Consider the following 14,425-nt stretch of genomic DNA (forward strand, 5'->3'; position numbering starts at 1 on the left):
TTTTGATAACTTGAATTTTTTGGCATTAATCCTCATGGGAAGAAATGGTGCCAGATATATATGTTTTGCTCTAATCATTTACATGAAAATGACTAGAATTATATTTATTTACCTACTTTTTCAGTTTTTCTAATATTAAATATGAAAATATACATTCACTTTCATTAAACTTGTTAGAAAACAATTTGGAGCATCTTTGTATATTTTAACAAAAATTATTTTGTTATTGATGTGATTCTCTCAAACTGTAAATTTTGTCACTTTTGCCACAAAGTCACAAGTCTGTCACATTTCTCCGTGATTGACAGAGAGCCCTTGATTTAGGCCAGCTGTTGGAATGCTGTGCATTTACTGCTAAAGCTTTCTGGAGGCCTCGGCTATCACATTTTCATTGAATGTGAATTCCTTTTTGTACGTGTACATATTGTACAGAGAACAGAAGAGCTCACAGCAGCCTCTAAACGGCATCTGTTCTTTATAGTGAGATGAAGAAGCTGCAGAAGGTTTGTGGAAACTTGCTGAAGCTTGTTGTCACTTAGCAGGAAGTGTTTAGAAGTTTGCGAAGAACAGAATTACAATTTGTCAAATGTTGCAAACTTCGCAATGAGCACACAATGTTTGATTGCACCGTTGCTCTAAATAGGATTGCATTCTATGTACTTTCAAAATGACCAACTTTCTTTTTTGGTAAAATACAAAAAATTCCTGCACAGGAATTCACAGTCACTCAGGTGAGATGCATTCTTCTTTGTTTTTACCTTTTTTAGGCGTGGGGGGTGTTGGGGGTGGTGGCAAGCGGAGGGCGTGGGGCAGTGGAAGGGGAGGGAGTAGGGGCAATATTGTACAAGTCACAGTCACAGCAGTCCTGGCACCTGCCTTGCTGATTGGGATGAAGAAAGTTTTTTGTTTTTTAATTATAAACTTTACTTTCAGGCTTGCAAGAAATTCTTAAGCCAATGAAGTGCTGGAGTCAATGCTTTATCATGTGGATCTGCACAGAAGAGCACTTTGTTTAGAACTCTCCACACCTACTCAGGATTCATCCTTTAATCTTTATATGTGCTGAGCTAGCTAGAGTCAGTAAAGAATGCATTGAATTCCAAAAGTTTGACATTTTTGTTATGGTGGCACTTCCTTTTCTCCCCTTATCCTTGTGTGATTTCTAACTTCCTTATAATTTTTCCTTTTAATCTATCCACCATGCATTTTTATGTTTGAGGAGGAAAAAATGCTCTCTTCTCACTTTTCTGTGATTTGGTTGATTAGGTTTGGTTAGAGAGACTGTATTGCTTTGGTTGAGGAAGAATTTGATAGGTGTTTGGAGTTCACCAGAGATAAGTTATTACTGTAAAACCGTTTAACTCAACCAAATGAATTAGGATTGTGAGGTGTTAGAAAATTGGGTTACAAGCACCTTTTTCCATGATTTTAAAAAAAAAATCTTTCAACTTCTACATCATAAATTTACATTAGAAACATACAGTGTTAAGGTGAAAAGTTTTAGTGAAAACGTGATTTTACTGTAAACAGGTCCAGGCGCCTTAATGAACTGTTTAAGTCCTGGGTCTTTTTTCACTCCTAGGGCTAAGAGGACTCGCACATGGAATTTAACAGCAACATTTGGAGAGTCATCCGCTGACTAAATAGGCCTCTGGAGTTTGGAAGGATTTCTCTTTATTTTTTCCTGTTGGTATGTGTTAACTCCTTTAAGAGAAGCTGGATGATCTAATAAATTCTGGGATTTCTCTTTATCTTAAATTTTATAATTTCTTATTCAAAATAACTAAGGCTTTCTTCTGCTGTGAGAAAACAATACTTCTATTGTCTTCAGCCCTTCTCCAAAATGCTGTCTCATAATTTAGCTGTTCTTGTTCTTGGATTATCTTTTAAATGTGCTCTAAAAGTCTATGCCATTGAGTTTGGAGAGAGATTCTCTTGTCTTTCAGAAATGGAATTTGAGTGAACAGAATGGAATGTGCTGGAATGTGCTGGAACTAGTCCTTGTAGCATCCTCCTGCCACCTTGGGCCTATTTCCATACTGCAGGTCATCTGAAATGGCACTGGGCTCTTGTGAGACTTCAGAAACAAATTGAGGGCTCGGTCATTCATCTGAATTTACTTAGTTTAGGAGAAGTTCTTTCTAACAGGGTTTCTAATGTGCAGTGTTAATTTCTTTTATATCTCTTTCAAAAGGGATCTTTTATGATTATTCTTAAGAAGAATCTTGATTTTGAAACTTGATTGAAAACCTGATCCTTTCTGGGTTAAACAGGGCCTGCTTTATTGTTTACCAGGGCAAACTGGAAAGGAAGAGAGGATCATTTGTGCAGGTCTCTGGCGCTCTTGCTCTAGAGTGGGTATAAAGGACCATTTGATGAGTTGTTTCAGGGGAACTTTATAAGCACCCCGAGAACTGAGGAAGGAACTCATTAATTCCTCAGGAACATTACCTCCCTTAATGAAAGGAAAGCAGCCTGTTGGCTCTCTAATGGTAATCAAGTGAAATGCAGACACTTCTAGGCTTTTATTTTCAATCACCATTTACAGGAGGCCTTACGGTTTACCATTAAGTCTAACCAGAAACTATTACAAAGCAGTTTAATTGTATGTGGATCCTCTTTTCCTATAAAGATTTCATTCTAACTTGGGAATATTTTATCAAATAATTCTGAAATCTTACCAACAGTCATCATAAAATCAACTTTCAAGCTATCAACTTGAAGTCACTGAATGAGGAATTGGGAAAAGCACCTAATTGTCATTTGCACCATTCATATATAATAGATGTGAATAACCTCAAGAACATAGATAATAGAAAAGTGTAAAATGGTTAGAAGTGATGCATTTTGAGTATTTATTACCTTTGTTTATAATGTAATTCATTAAATTATGTTTATATAATTTAATATTCGATAACGGTTGTTTAACAACCAGCTGCAAAATTTCTGAAAATTTAATGATTGCTCTCACAGCCTGTACAAACCAAATCTAGCACATTGCTGCCTCATCTTTTTAAAGCTGCCACTCTCAACTTCAAGCATTTCTTTTATGATGAGATCTATGGATGGCCTTGCTCACTAGGTAAATCTCCAATGTCTTCTGTATATTTCACTCAAAATAACAAAATCTCAGGGAATTTATTATACTTCTGCTAGAACTAATGTGAACTAACGTGTCCAATATAAGATCAGATTCACTATTTCCACTTTTCTTCATTCTCCTGCCTACTCAATGCTAGTTTTCTTTTTCATTCTTCCCAGTATACGTTAAGTAGCACCATCTTTCTTCCCATTCTAAAATCCTTAACTTTGCAAAATGTTATCATATTAAAGTTGCAACTTGCTTGCCTTACTCTCTCACTAAAACAAAACCTGGCAGTCACTTTAAAAGAAACACCAGACTTCTTCTTAAAACCTTGAAGAACTATGTCTATTTTTAAGACAAATGTCCCTAACCTGCAATACACCAGGAAAAAAAGAGTCATTGTATTTCACCATCAGTGTCCAACTGACCCTTTTTACTTATTTATTTTTTGTCATTTTATGAAGAATTTACTGAAGAAAAGAGGAAAAATGAAAGATAACTTTGTTAGAAATTTGAATAAAAATTTAAATAAGGTAAAACTCTTTGTGTCAAGTAAATTTTGGCCTTCAAATATCAGAACTGATAACAGCATGCTGTCATACATCTTCTTGGCTAAACCAAATAACCCAGATTTTTCTTGCAAGTATTATATGATGAAGAATATTGACTGTTGAATGACTAATTGGATGAGAATATCATATTTCCTTTCTGTCCTTAGAAATATATTGTTTATTGAGGATATTATCATTTAAAGTCTCATATTCTTAGATTTCACTTATGTGATTTCACCATTCCTGTTATAGTCTAGAGTGCTATCTGTCTGTTTGCATTCATCTTCTGATTCATATAATAATAGTGATATGTCTTCCTCTGTAAGTCTTCTCTTTACTATTATGGGAAGAAAATGAAAAGTTCTGAATTTTCAATTGTGTTCAAGGAAAGCTAAAAAACATACCACAAAGATGGGTGTCTCCATTTTCTTCCTACCTTTTAGAAAGATAATGCTACCTTTGGGGTAATTCGGTAAGAAAACTGAAGTGATGATTGATTTCTCTGTTACATTAAGTTTCTAGTTGATTCTGTTACTCTTCTGTTTTCTCTTTGAGTTTTTTCTGCAGCATAATTGAGAATAATTGATGAGAAATAATGAGATAATTACTAGGATGCTAAACTAGCAAAATGTTTTAAAGTATAGGCAAATAAAACCACTAAGATCTCATAACGCATCTTATAAAAGGGCCCAATTGTCCAATAAATTTTATTCTATGTATTTTTTAAATAAGTAAATTTTACCTTTGTTCTTTGGAAGAACGAAGGAGTCATGTAATATCAATCCTGTTCAAAAAAGAAACTCAAAAACTAAGGTGGGACCAATGGACCTTAGGGTTTGATAAACATAAGGGTTTTGCTAAAGTGTAACTCTACAGGAGTTTTATATGAACAGTTTCCCTGAAATCCTGTTTGGATGCTTATCTCCCCAGTCTCCCATTCATGGCTGCTTCTAAAATCTCTTTTCTCTTTTCACTCATGTAGCTGCCCTACTCAATCCTTCTTTCTTTGAATCTACTTTACACCATGCTCCAGACACAAAACCCTCCATTCTGAGTGAGCCCTGAGCAAGCAACGCTCATCTCTGTATTCTCTGCTTTTCTCTGGAAAATCATAGCTCACTGTATTCCACCCTGCTAAACACATACAGCCACACACATACAATTCTAGTCAATCAAATTACTTAACTCAAAGTTTCTGTTTTTTCAGCCTTATATTGAATCCATCCTTCATTCCTCCAAATTTGCTCCTCCCTTTCCATTCTCACAACTGCCTCCTACTTGGGGTCTCAGTCCTTCCAGGTGAGATTCCTGTAATTATCCCTGGTACATTTACTTGCTCTTTTCCATTCTATTCAGCCTAGCTTCTGCTGGATTTATTTTATTATCTATATAATATTGTCAGTTTATTTTATCAACACAACACTTTTATCAAGTTACTACCGTTTAAACACCTGCAGAGGTTTTAAACGCACCACAGGCTTAGCACCAGGGTCAGCTCCATGGATGTGCAGCATTTGCAGTCACGCGAGACCCACACTGAGAGGGACGCCATGTTTGATGCTCTGCTATCGCCATCTTGAAATTCTTAGTAACCTTGAACAAGGGGACTTGCATTTTTATTTTGTACTGGGCTTTAATTAGGTAGCCAGGCCTTCTTAGCACTGAGGGCTTCCTGGATTCACCCCATCTGAAGTAAGTTTCTTGCTAGTCTTACTTTTTCTCGTTCTCACACCAAAGGTTTGTTCACATTTTTCTTTCTCACTGATACATAATAAATAGGTGCATGAGGAATATTTATTAAATTAAAATTTATTAAATTTGTAAAATTTGCTATAAATTTTTTAAATGTCACTTGCGAGGATTTTCCGTTCCACAGCCTTCTCTGAAAAGCTGCATTTCAAAATCTTCCCTTTTTTTTGAACATCCTCGGTATGTATTCCTAATCAGTTGTCTTGCCCGTATTGTTAGTTTATACTTGAGATAATTACTAACAAGGTTGGAGGAGTGTTTTAGGTTCCCCACATACATATCAAAGTTCTGTTTAGGCACTAGAGTGGAATTTCCTTGTCCATTAATAAGGATAACATCCTATCTATTATCTTAGAAAGTTTGTTTCCTTTTCCTAATTGTTACGCAGGCAAGATATAATTTGAAACTCAACTGGCATATCAGAAGAAACCAAGAGTCCAAGGTTAGTCTAGAAAGATCTGGATCTGTCAATACTCATAGATGGATTGTTACCAGATGGCAAAAGTTCACCAGAAGAAAATGTAAGCTACTCCCAGGATAAAGGCAGTTGAGTGTGGTGGCAAGGTGAGTTACCCTGCCTCTCCTCACTTCCCCTACTTCTTGGTCACGGAGTGTGGGCATTTTCAAGATCGTATTGTGAAAGGGCTGAGATCTAGAGAAGGACATGCAATGATGGCCTAAAGAAAGATTATTTTTTGAAGCATACATTGAAGTAGATATTACTCTCACTGGCATCACCTTTTATAGAAAGATAATAGTATTCCCCAATTTATTGCCAACTACATTGGCCTTTATCTTTTTTACTGTATTTCCTTTCTTTATAGTATAGCATACATACAGATTATGCAATCTGTCATATACAGAGAGATTAACTAATGCACAAATTATATGACTGAATTTTCAGAAAGTTATGAAAGGTGAATTTTAACAAATTGAATATATCTTTGTAGCCCAGATCCTATCTAGCACTGACTAGCACCCTAGTCATATTCCTTTGCAATATTCTGTCATATTCCCTTGCAATCACAAACCCCTCAGAGTTAATTAATCTTCTGATTGCTAACATCATAAATTAGTTTTGTCTGGTTTGAACTTTAGATAAATAGTCATAAAAAAATTCCTATTTGTAGGGGCTATTACAAATAGACCTGCTATTAATATTCTTGTACATGTCTTTTTTGTTGGTGGTAAACACATGTACACATTTCTTTAGGGTACACCCCTGGGAGTAGAATTGCTGAATCATGGAGAAGAATTGCTGGGTCGATTTATACCATTGGATATGAATATGGTCCATTTTAGAAAACAATACCAATCAATGGTTACACCACTTTGGCTCCCATCACCAATGTATGAGAATGGATTTTGCCTTTCACAAGTTGTCACAAGGTCTCAGAAAACTGTAACTGCTGAAGTGAAATTCGGGCATCAGAAACAGTTATCTATTGCCTCTGCTTTGTCCCTTAATAGTTTTATTTGTGTCTGTCTTGTCTTTCCAATTACATTATGAGATATTGAAGGAAATCAAAATAACTTTGCCTTCTCTAATGTATTCCACAGTGCTAGGCATTTATTAAGTTTGAACTGATCCCAAAGTTAAAAATTTATTGAAATATTTGGGATAACCTATTTAAACGTTAAAAAAACGTGTAGGCAACAAGAAACACTTTTTTCCCCATAAAGGAAAGTGAAGACTTTAAAAACATCTCACATTTGCCAATATGTAATTACTATGTTGAGTTTATTACTCTATTTCTTCTTTTTAAATGATTGTCTAAACCTTTCTCTTGTAAATTTCCGCCTTTCAACTAAATGGCAAGGATACGTTTCCTTAAAACTCCTGATTACCCATTATTCTGCCAACCATAGACATTGCCGTCTTGTGCTGTGAGACAGTCCATATGTAGGCAATTGCTCTGTAGTTCTCAGGTCACCTACCTGCTATTAATGGCCCCATAATTCATTTTAAAGCTGGTATATTAGGTTAAAGAAAACGCCAAGTTATTGTCAAAAGTGTTTCCGACTTTCAGGCAGACCTATGCCATGAGTTTTGAAAAACACATTGAAAGAAAAATGAGGAACGGTGCCTGGGCTTGAGTCATATCAACACAAACATTTTTTTAAGCTCTGCTCTGACACAGGCAATCTTATTTGAAGCCAATGCAAACCATTTCAAAGTTGTGAGAAACCTTTGCTTGGCCATGAATGAAACTAGCACATGACATTTATATCAGGAAAGCAAAGAGTTTAGAAGGAATTGAGAGCCAAGACTGGGCAAGCCTGCATGCTGGGAAGTTCTGCAATTCGTGGCTCATTTCCTCTCAAGCATATGCATGTTAACGTTTCTTTAAAACTTCAGAGAAGAACTTACTCATGCTTTTCCACGCAAGTAACTTGAGGTGCAGACAAAGGGTCTTATGATTTGTACAGGCACAAGGTGCACAGCATTTTGAGAATCCCAAGATAGCTTATGCGTTTTTTTTTTCTTCACAGTAGGAGTAGAACTGGAAGTTCTGAATCAGGAGTGTAAATGCATTGCAGTGTAACAAAAATTTGAGAAATAGTAAAGGAAATACTGATTAATTACCTAGGTTTCTATTATCACATCTCACTCAAGTTACCATTAACCATAGCACTGCAGTGCTATTGCAGTGCATAGCACTGTTTATTTAGGGTCTAGACACCTGCTGGTTTAGAAAACTGAAAGAGATACAAACCATCTCAAAATGTTAGATGGGATAGTATAATAAGGTCCTGTTTTTGTTGAATTATTCCCAAACCTGAACCAAATTTATCCAAATACAACAGATCACCCAGTAACAGTGTGAGCCTCTTCATTCTACAATTCTTGAAGCGGACGTCCCAATAGATTGATTTGATCATTCATTTATTCAACAAACAAGTATTAAGTGTTTGCTATCACAACTAGATTATAATAGCAACAATAGATGTGGTCCTGCCAAAGAGGAAATGTTAGGTGTATGGGTTGGCGTCAGAGATAAATGCTTTACTGACCCTCTTGGGGCAAGAGCTCCTGACTCCAAACTCCTTGTAATATTCTTTTTCCCTGCCACATAGCTTACAGTTTTGGATTAGAACAGATCAGTTGTATTCTGTTACTTGAAATCATGTTCTTTGCTAGAATAAAACATATACTTTAAGGGGCACTAACTTAACCTTATTGTGCATTACTGAATCAGACTGCTGCTCATTATAACTATCTCTTGAAGAATATTCTTGAAATTCTGTTTTTCAGTACCACCAAGTAAATAATGGTCTACTGGTATTATATGATGTCTACTGTAATGACTTCTTAGAAGACAAAAGGAAAATATGTCTTTTCTTTTGTTGTTTGCAATGTGTATTTATAGGTTTATTGAAACTCTGAGGCTTACATATTTTGGAATGTATTTCAACATAAGTCTTTTTTTTTTTAAAAGGAATCTGATTTTTTTTTTTTTTTAAGATTTTATTTTTTCCTTTTTCTCTCCAAAGCTCCCCCCCGGTACATGGTTGTATAGTCTTCGTTGTGGGTCCTTCTAGTTGTAGCATGTGGGACGCTGCCTCAGCATGGTTTGATGAGCAGTGCCATGTCCGCGCCCAGGATTCGAACCAACGAAACACTGGGCCGCCTGCAGCGGAGCGCGCGAACTTAACCACTCGGCCACGGGGCCAGCCCCCCAACATAAGTCTTTTTATATAAAAGAGACAAAGTTGGTAAAATGCATTGTAAATTACAAAACCACGTATATCAGTTTCTGTCTTATTTTAAAGTGCTGTCTAGTTTTCATTCTTCTATTTATAGATTCCATTTTTTCTTTTTAAACCATCAAACAGAATTGCTTTATCATGTTTTTCTATTGACATAGTGTCCATAAAATAAAATTGAAACTGCTTTTTTCTGTATATTTTGGCCCTCAGACCTGGGCAAGTGAGCCCCGACCTATATTTTAGAAGCCCCACTGATTATAAACACAAACACACAGACAATTTATTAAGGATCACGAACACATCAGCTGCTTGAGATTGGGCAGTTAGTGCTGGCACAGATGTTTAGATGTCTCTAAACATTTACTCTAATGATGAGCGTACTTCAGGTCCCAAGGAAATGTTTTTCTACTTTTTTTCCAAAATAAAAGGTAACTGTATCCAAATCGTATGAAGTGTTGTGAGTGTTATCACTGTCCAAGAGTCAGAATGTGGAAGGATTTGAGTGGGAGTTACCTACAGTAAGGAAAAAATTCTAGCATAGCAAAGTTTGTTTCCCAGTTGGGTCAAGCATCCATTTTCTTGCCTCTCTTTGTATTTCAATTTGTGATTCTGAAGGGACCATGAGTTAGCAAATGTGGACAACTTTCCAATATTAACTATTGAAAAGATAGGAGAATATATATATACTACATTTAAGAGGTTTTAGGTTGATTTATGATATGTGGGTTTAATTATTCCCCTGTCTCTAACCCCACAAATGTTGGGGATGTGCCTATTTCTATTTAGAATTTAACCTACCAGAAAAGGACAACGTCTAAACTATACCAGATACCTGGAAGAAAATAAGAAATTTCAGTTAGGAACCTTCGTCTGGCATTCAAGACATTCCATGGTATGATCCTGGATATCTTTTCAGTCTTATTCCCAGACGGACTTTGAGACAAAGATTTGTGTGCAGAGAATATATTAAGGCAAAGCTCCCAGGAAAACCCTGTAAGAGAGGAGGGGAGCAAGAGAGAGAAGGGGAAGAATGGAAGCAAGAGTACAATGGCAGCTGGCACAGTGTAGTCTGAATCCGTGGCGGAGCTCTAGGGTATAAATTACACACTGCCAGCTGGGTTCTGATACTCTGGCACCAATCAGTCATTGGGAGGGTGGGGAAGGAGTGGGGACAGAAAGTCCCAGGAACTTCTCTTCTCGTCTTTGCTGGCCAAGCAGCTCCAGATCTGAGTGCGTCACCAACAGTGTCCACCACGCCTAGTACTATCCTTTATGTCACTGTGAGAAAGACTGAGCCCTCTCTCCATCTTACAGATTTTGCTCCACAGGAGCATATTAAGCGCTCTGAGAAGACCAATGTAAATAAAACTGTTTTAATAAAGAGTTACATGAGCTAATGTACCTCCGAAACATTTTGTCATGTGTCTATCAGCATCTGGGGGAATGCATTTTGAGAAATACTTTTCTAAGATTTTTATGATTTGTTTCCCTACAAACTATGTGCTGTCTCAACTTTCTGACAATTTATCTTAGCCCCTTTGACTGGAATATAATTTTCTCATTAGAAGAAATAATGTTGGAAGCTTTTTTTTTCTTTTATCTCTCTTAGAACGCTTAACACAAACCAGACAGGTTTCTGCTTGTTTTTTTTTTTTTTTTTCGCAGTTATTTATGCATGCATGGCCTCTTTCTTTCCTTCTCCCCAAATCACCCACAAAGGTAAGATAGTATTTAACTTTCTAATGTAGTGTTTAGAACTACTGCAAGGAAAAGTTAGAGATGAGTAACTAATAATTATATGTTAAATTATATTAAATTGACTTAAGCATTGCTTAAGATTTTAACTGATTTTTCCCCCAAATTTTCATCTGGATATCTTGGAAAGAAAATTTTGAAGTTAATGTCTATGCTGAGTATTTCCCAAGCCAAGAAGAAATATCATCAAACACAATTGAACTTCTTTCTTAGGTAATGTGCTAAATCAAAGTGGTAATCTAATTCTGAAGAAGTTATCAACAGTGAACACAGGAAGATGATGCCAAAGAGTTAAGTATACAGACAGATTCCTCACCAGCTTTGAGGACTATCTCTAGTACATGTTGAGGTAAGAATGATTTAAGCAAATAATCAGCTTGAAGATATCGGTATCTGTTAAAAAAAATCTGAAATATTTTTATTTATTTTCAATAGAAAAAATGTCACATATAATTTGATGGTCAAAGTTTATAAAAGGCAAAGATTTTACATGCCCTAATACAGTGATAACACTCAGAGCAGATCTAATTTTCAGGGATAAAATTGAACGAAATTGCTAAAGGGGAATGTTCTATCTTCTATTTTTATTCTGTTTATTGACGTGAACTTCATTAGGACCCAATGTTTTTACTAAGGGCTGCATGTGACACAATGGGCAGGGATTTGCCTGAGAAATGGGATGAGTAGTCAGCAATGGCCCGAGGAGACAGAGTATGGGAATCCTGCTAGGGAGCACTGACCTGATGCAGTGGTTAGGAGCCAGCCACTCGCAGCCCAGCCCCTGGAGGTGTTGACTTATTTTGCCTCTCCCTCCAAGGACCTCATCTACTCCCATGCCTTCAGTATCACTTAGGTTCATGACCCCCAAATCTAAATCTCCAACTCTGACCTCTCTCACAGGGACAAAACTAAAAAGGAGCTAAAATTGTCACAAGTTTTCTGCTTCAGGTCTCTTAAATGCAAGATATGCCAAACCAAACACATTAACTTATCTGAATACTGTTTCTACATTAACCTGTTTGGTTAATTTTTTTTGCTACCTATAGTAGCCCATGTTATAAACCTTTTTAAAAAATTTCTGATTCTTCTCTCTTTCTTAAATTCCACATTACATCCAATTAGTTTTAAATTTCTGTATTTTGCCTTCTAATCTTGTCTTTCTTTCTATTTACACACGATTCCTCTAGTCTAGGTTCTTATCCATTGTAAAATATTGTAAAAATTCTTTTAACTAGTCATTCCAACCCAGTGTCCCTCCCCTCAAATTTACCTTTTTCAGTACTGTAAAGGTTATCTTCTCAATACCAAGATGAGTTAGATTATGTAACACTTTTACTTAAAACAAACTAACCCATAAGTACAAGCAAACACCTTTGATAGCTCCCCCTTGCTTGTAGAATGAAATCAAAACTCTTCACAATTGTTCAATTGTTTTTGTCTTCTCATCTGCATCATATCTCTTATGTCATAGTAGAAATCACTTGCTTTTTCCAAATAATGCATTCACACCTTCATGCTCTTACTACTACCTAAAATGATCTTCCACATCCACTGCCTCCACCTGGTGAAACCACACTTACTATTTAAGATGCAGGCAAAATCTTGTTTTCCATATGAAAACTTTCCTGATCATTCTATCTTCTCTGATCTTAAAACCTTTTGTTTATACCCTTAAATAGTACTTGATTTATATTAAAGTGAATTGCATACCCATCTTAATCTTATTCATCTTTGTATCATTAGAGCTCAGCAGATGCTTGAGAAATTTTCATTGAACTAAATTATTCAACTTAAATCAGGAAGAATCTGACTTAACTAGAATATACTTGCAGAATTGTCTGGGTTTTAGAAATAGGTGAATGAATGGTGAAGTTCGTGTTTAGACTGAGATAACTCAGGTGATACCTTATATTTACCCACAGCCATGGGCTTTATTTCTAGGTTCCTCTGACATCAGGTGAAACTCACACTTTAGATTTGCCTCAGTTAATTTCAACAAGAATTGATTTAGTGATTCTAATTTATTCTGATTCTGCCATCCATAAAGTAAAAGTAACAAGTCTTGTCTTCTGTACTCTCAAAAACATTTGTTAGAGTCCTTGTTAGAGAATTGATTTTTGCAGGAAAAAAAGAAGTTTCTGTTTGTGCTTTATTAGAATCTCCCACATCTAAAATGCCTCGTATTTATAGGCATAATTTTGCATAAAATTCAGGAAAAAAAGAAAAACTCAAGTAATCACCCAATCAAGACATGTAAAAATAATAACCACCACAACTATAGAATAATGCCTTCCCCATACGCATTGCTTTTTTTTGAATCACACAAATATCAGAAGAAAAATAACATGTTTTCCCTAATACCTCAGATACAGTCACATCCTTCTGCATCGCTATCAAATGTGAGTACTGGATCTTTAGCTGAAATAGTGGGTCAAGCCTGCTGCCATGTTTAAAAGACTGACACCATTCTCTCTGGCAGGTTTTGACCACAATGTAAAATCTCCCCACAGTGTGACAATTGATATTCTTCGGTACAGAAGAAGCCGTTGCCATCTGTCGTGTGACTGCTCTGAGGATAATGAGAACCCTCGGACATGTGGGTTGGAAAGAAATGACTTCATTCCAAGGAAAATAAATCTAAATAATACAAATGTGGTGGGAGTGTTGCTAAATATTTCTGGAGATCTTGAGGTGCTTGGGGAGAAAATGAATCATGTTAGTAATAATTTTTGCTTCTCTTTCTCCTAACTGTGCCAATTTAAAAATATCATTCAGGCAGGACCTGTGTTTTAAACTCTACCTGTACTTCCAGGAGGGTGTCCTCAGGGCTTCGCCTGCAGGAAGGTCACCGGGAGTCAATGCAAATCAGGCCTGTGGCCTCCCAGCGGCAGGCTACCTCAAGGACCCTCGAGGCACAGGCAGATTTTAGAACAGCAGAAATACTACCGGTGTGTTGAAACAAAACAAAATAAGATTGTTTATTATCCTGTTTAAAAGGAGGGCAAGAGTTTTCTCTAAGTCTTTAACCCCCTGCTCCTGCCCAACAAATGCAGTCCCTGAACCAGCAGGCTGTGTCTACTGGGGCTTCACTGCAGGGAGCTGTAAGGGGTTGAGTTAACGGGAAGGCAGTCTTCACTCTGAAGTTCTCCCTTCTGTCAGACCTTTTAATGTAATCTTAACATCCATTCTGTTTAATAATCTTTTGTCCAATAGACATAAATAAAGCATAAATATGTATCTGACTGCAATGAATTCGTTTCCTAACAGGAGGAATCCTTGCCAAGATTCTGCAGTGATCTGGTCAATGTAGATAATGTGGTGCATTAGAGCAGAAGCTGGCAGTTCTTGTTCTATGAAGAGACATAGATATAGATTTAGCGTTGACGGGAGTCTTTGAAGAGGATGAAACAAAACAATGAGTAGCTGACAGTCTTTCATGGTTTGATTTTAGTTAGTAATTTCAGCTCAGGTCAGTAAATCTTTTGTTAGTACTAAGAAAATTTGTGCTCGAATATTAAAAAGTAATATACACTTCTTTGCAAGTATACTTTTGCCAAAAACAGTATTAATCCTA

This window comes from Equus caballus, chromosome 14 (genome assembly GCF_041296265.1).
Source record: "Equus caballus isolate H_3958 breed thoroughbred chromosome 14, TB-T2T, whole genome shotgun sequence".
In the NCBI taxonomy this organism is placed as follows: domain Eukaryota; kingdom Metazoa; phylum Chordata; class Mammalia; order Perissodactyla; family Equidae; genus Equus; species Equus caballus.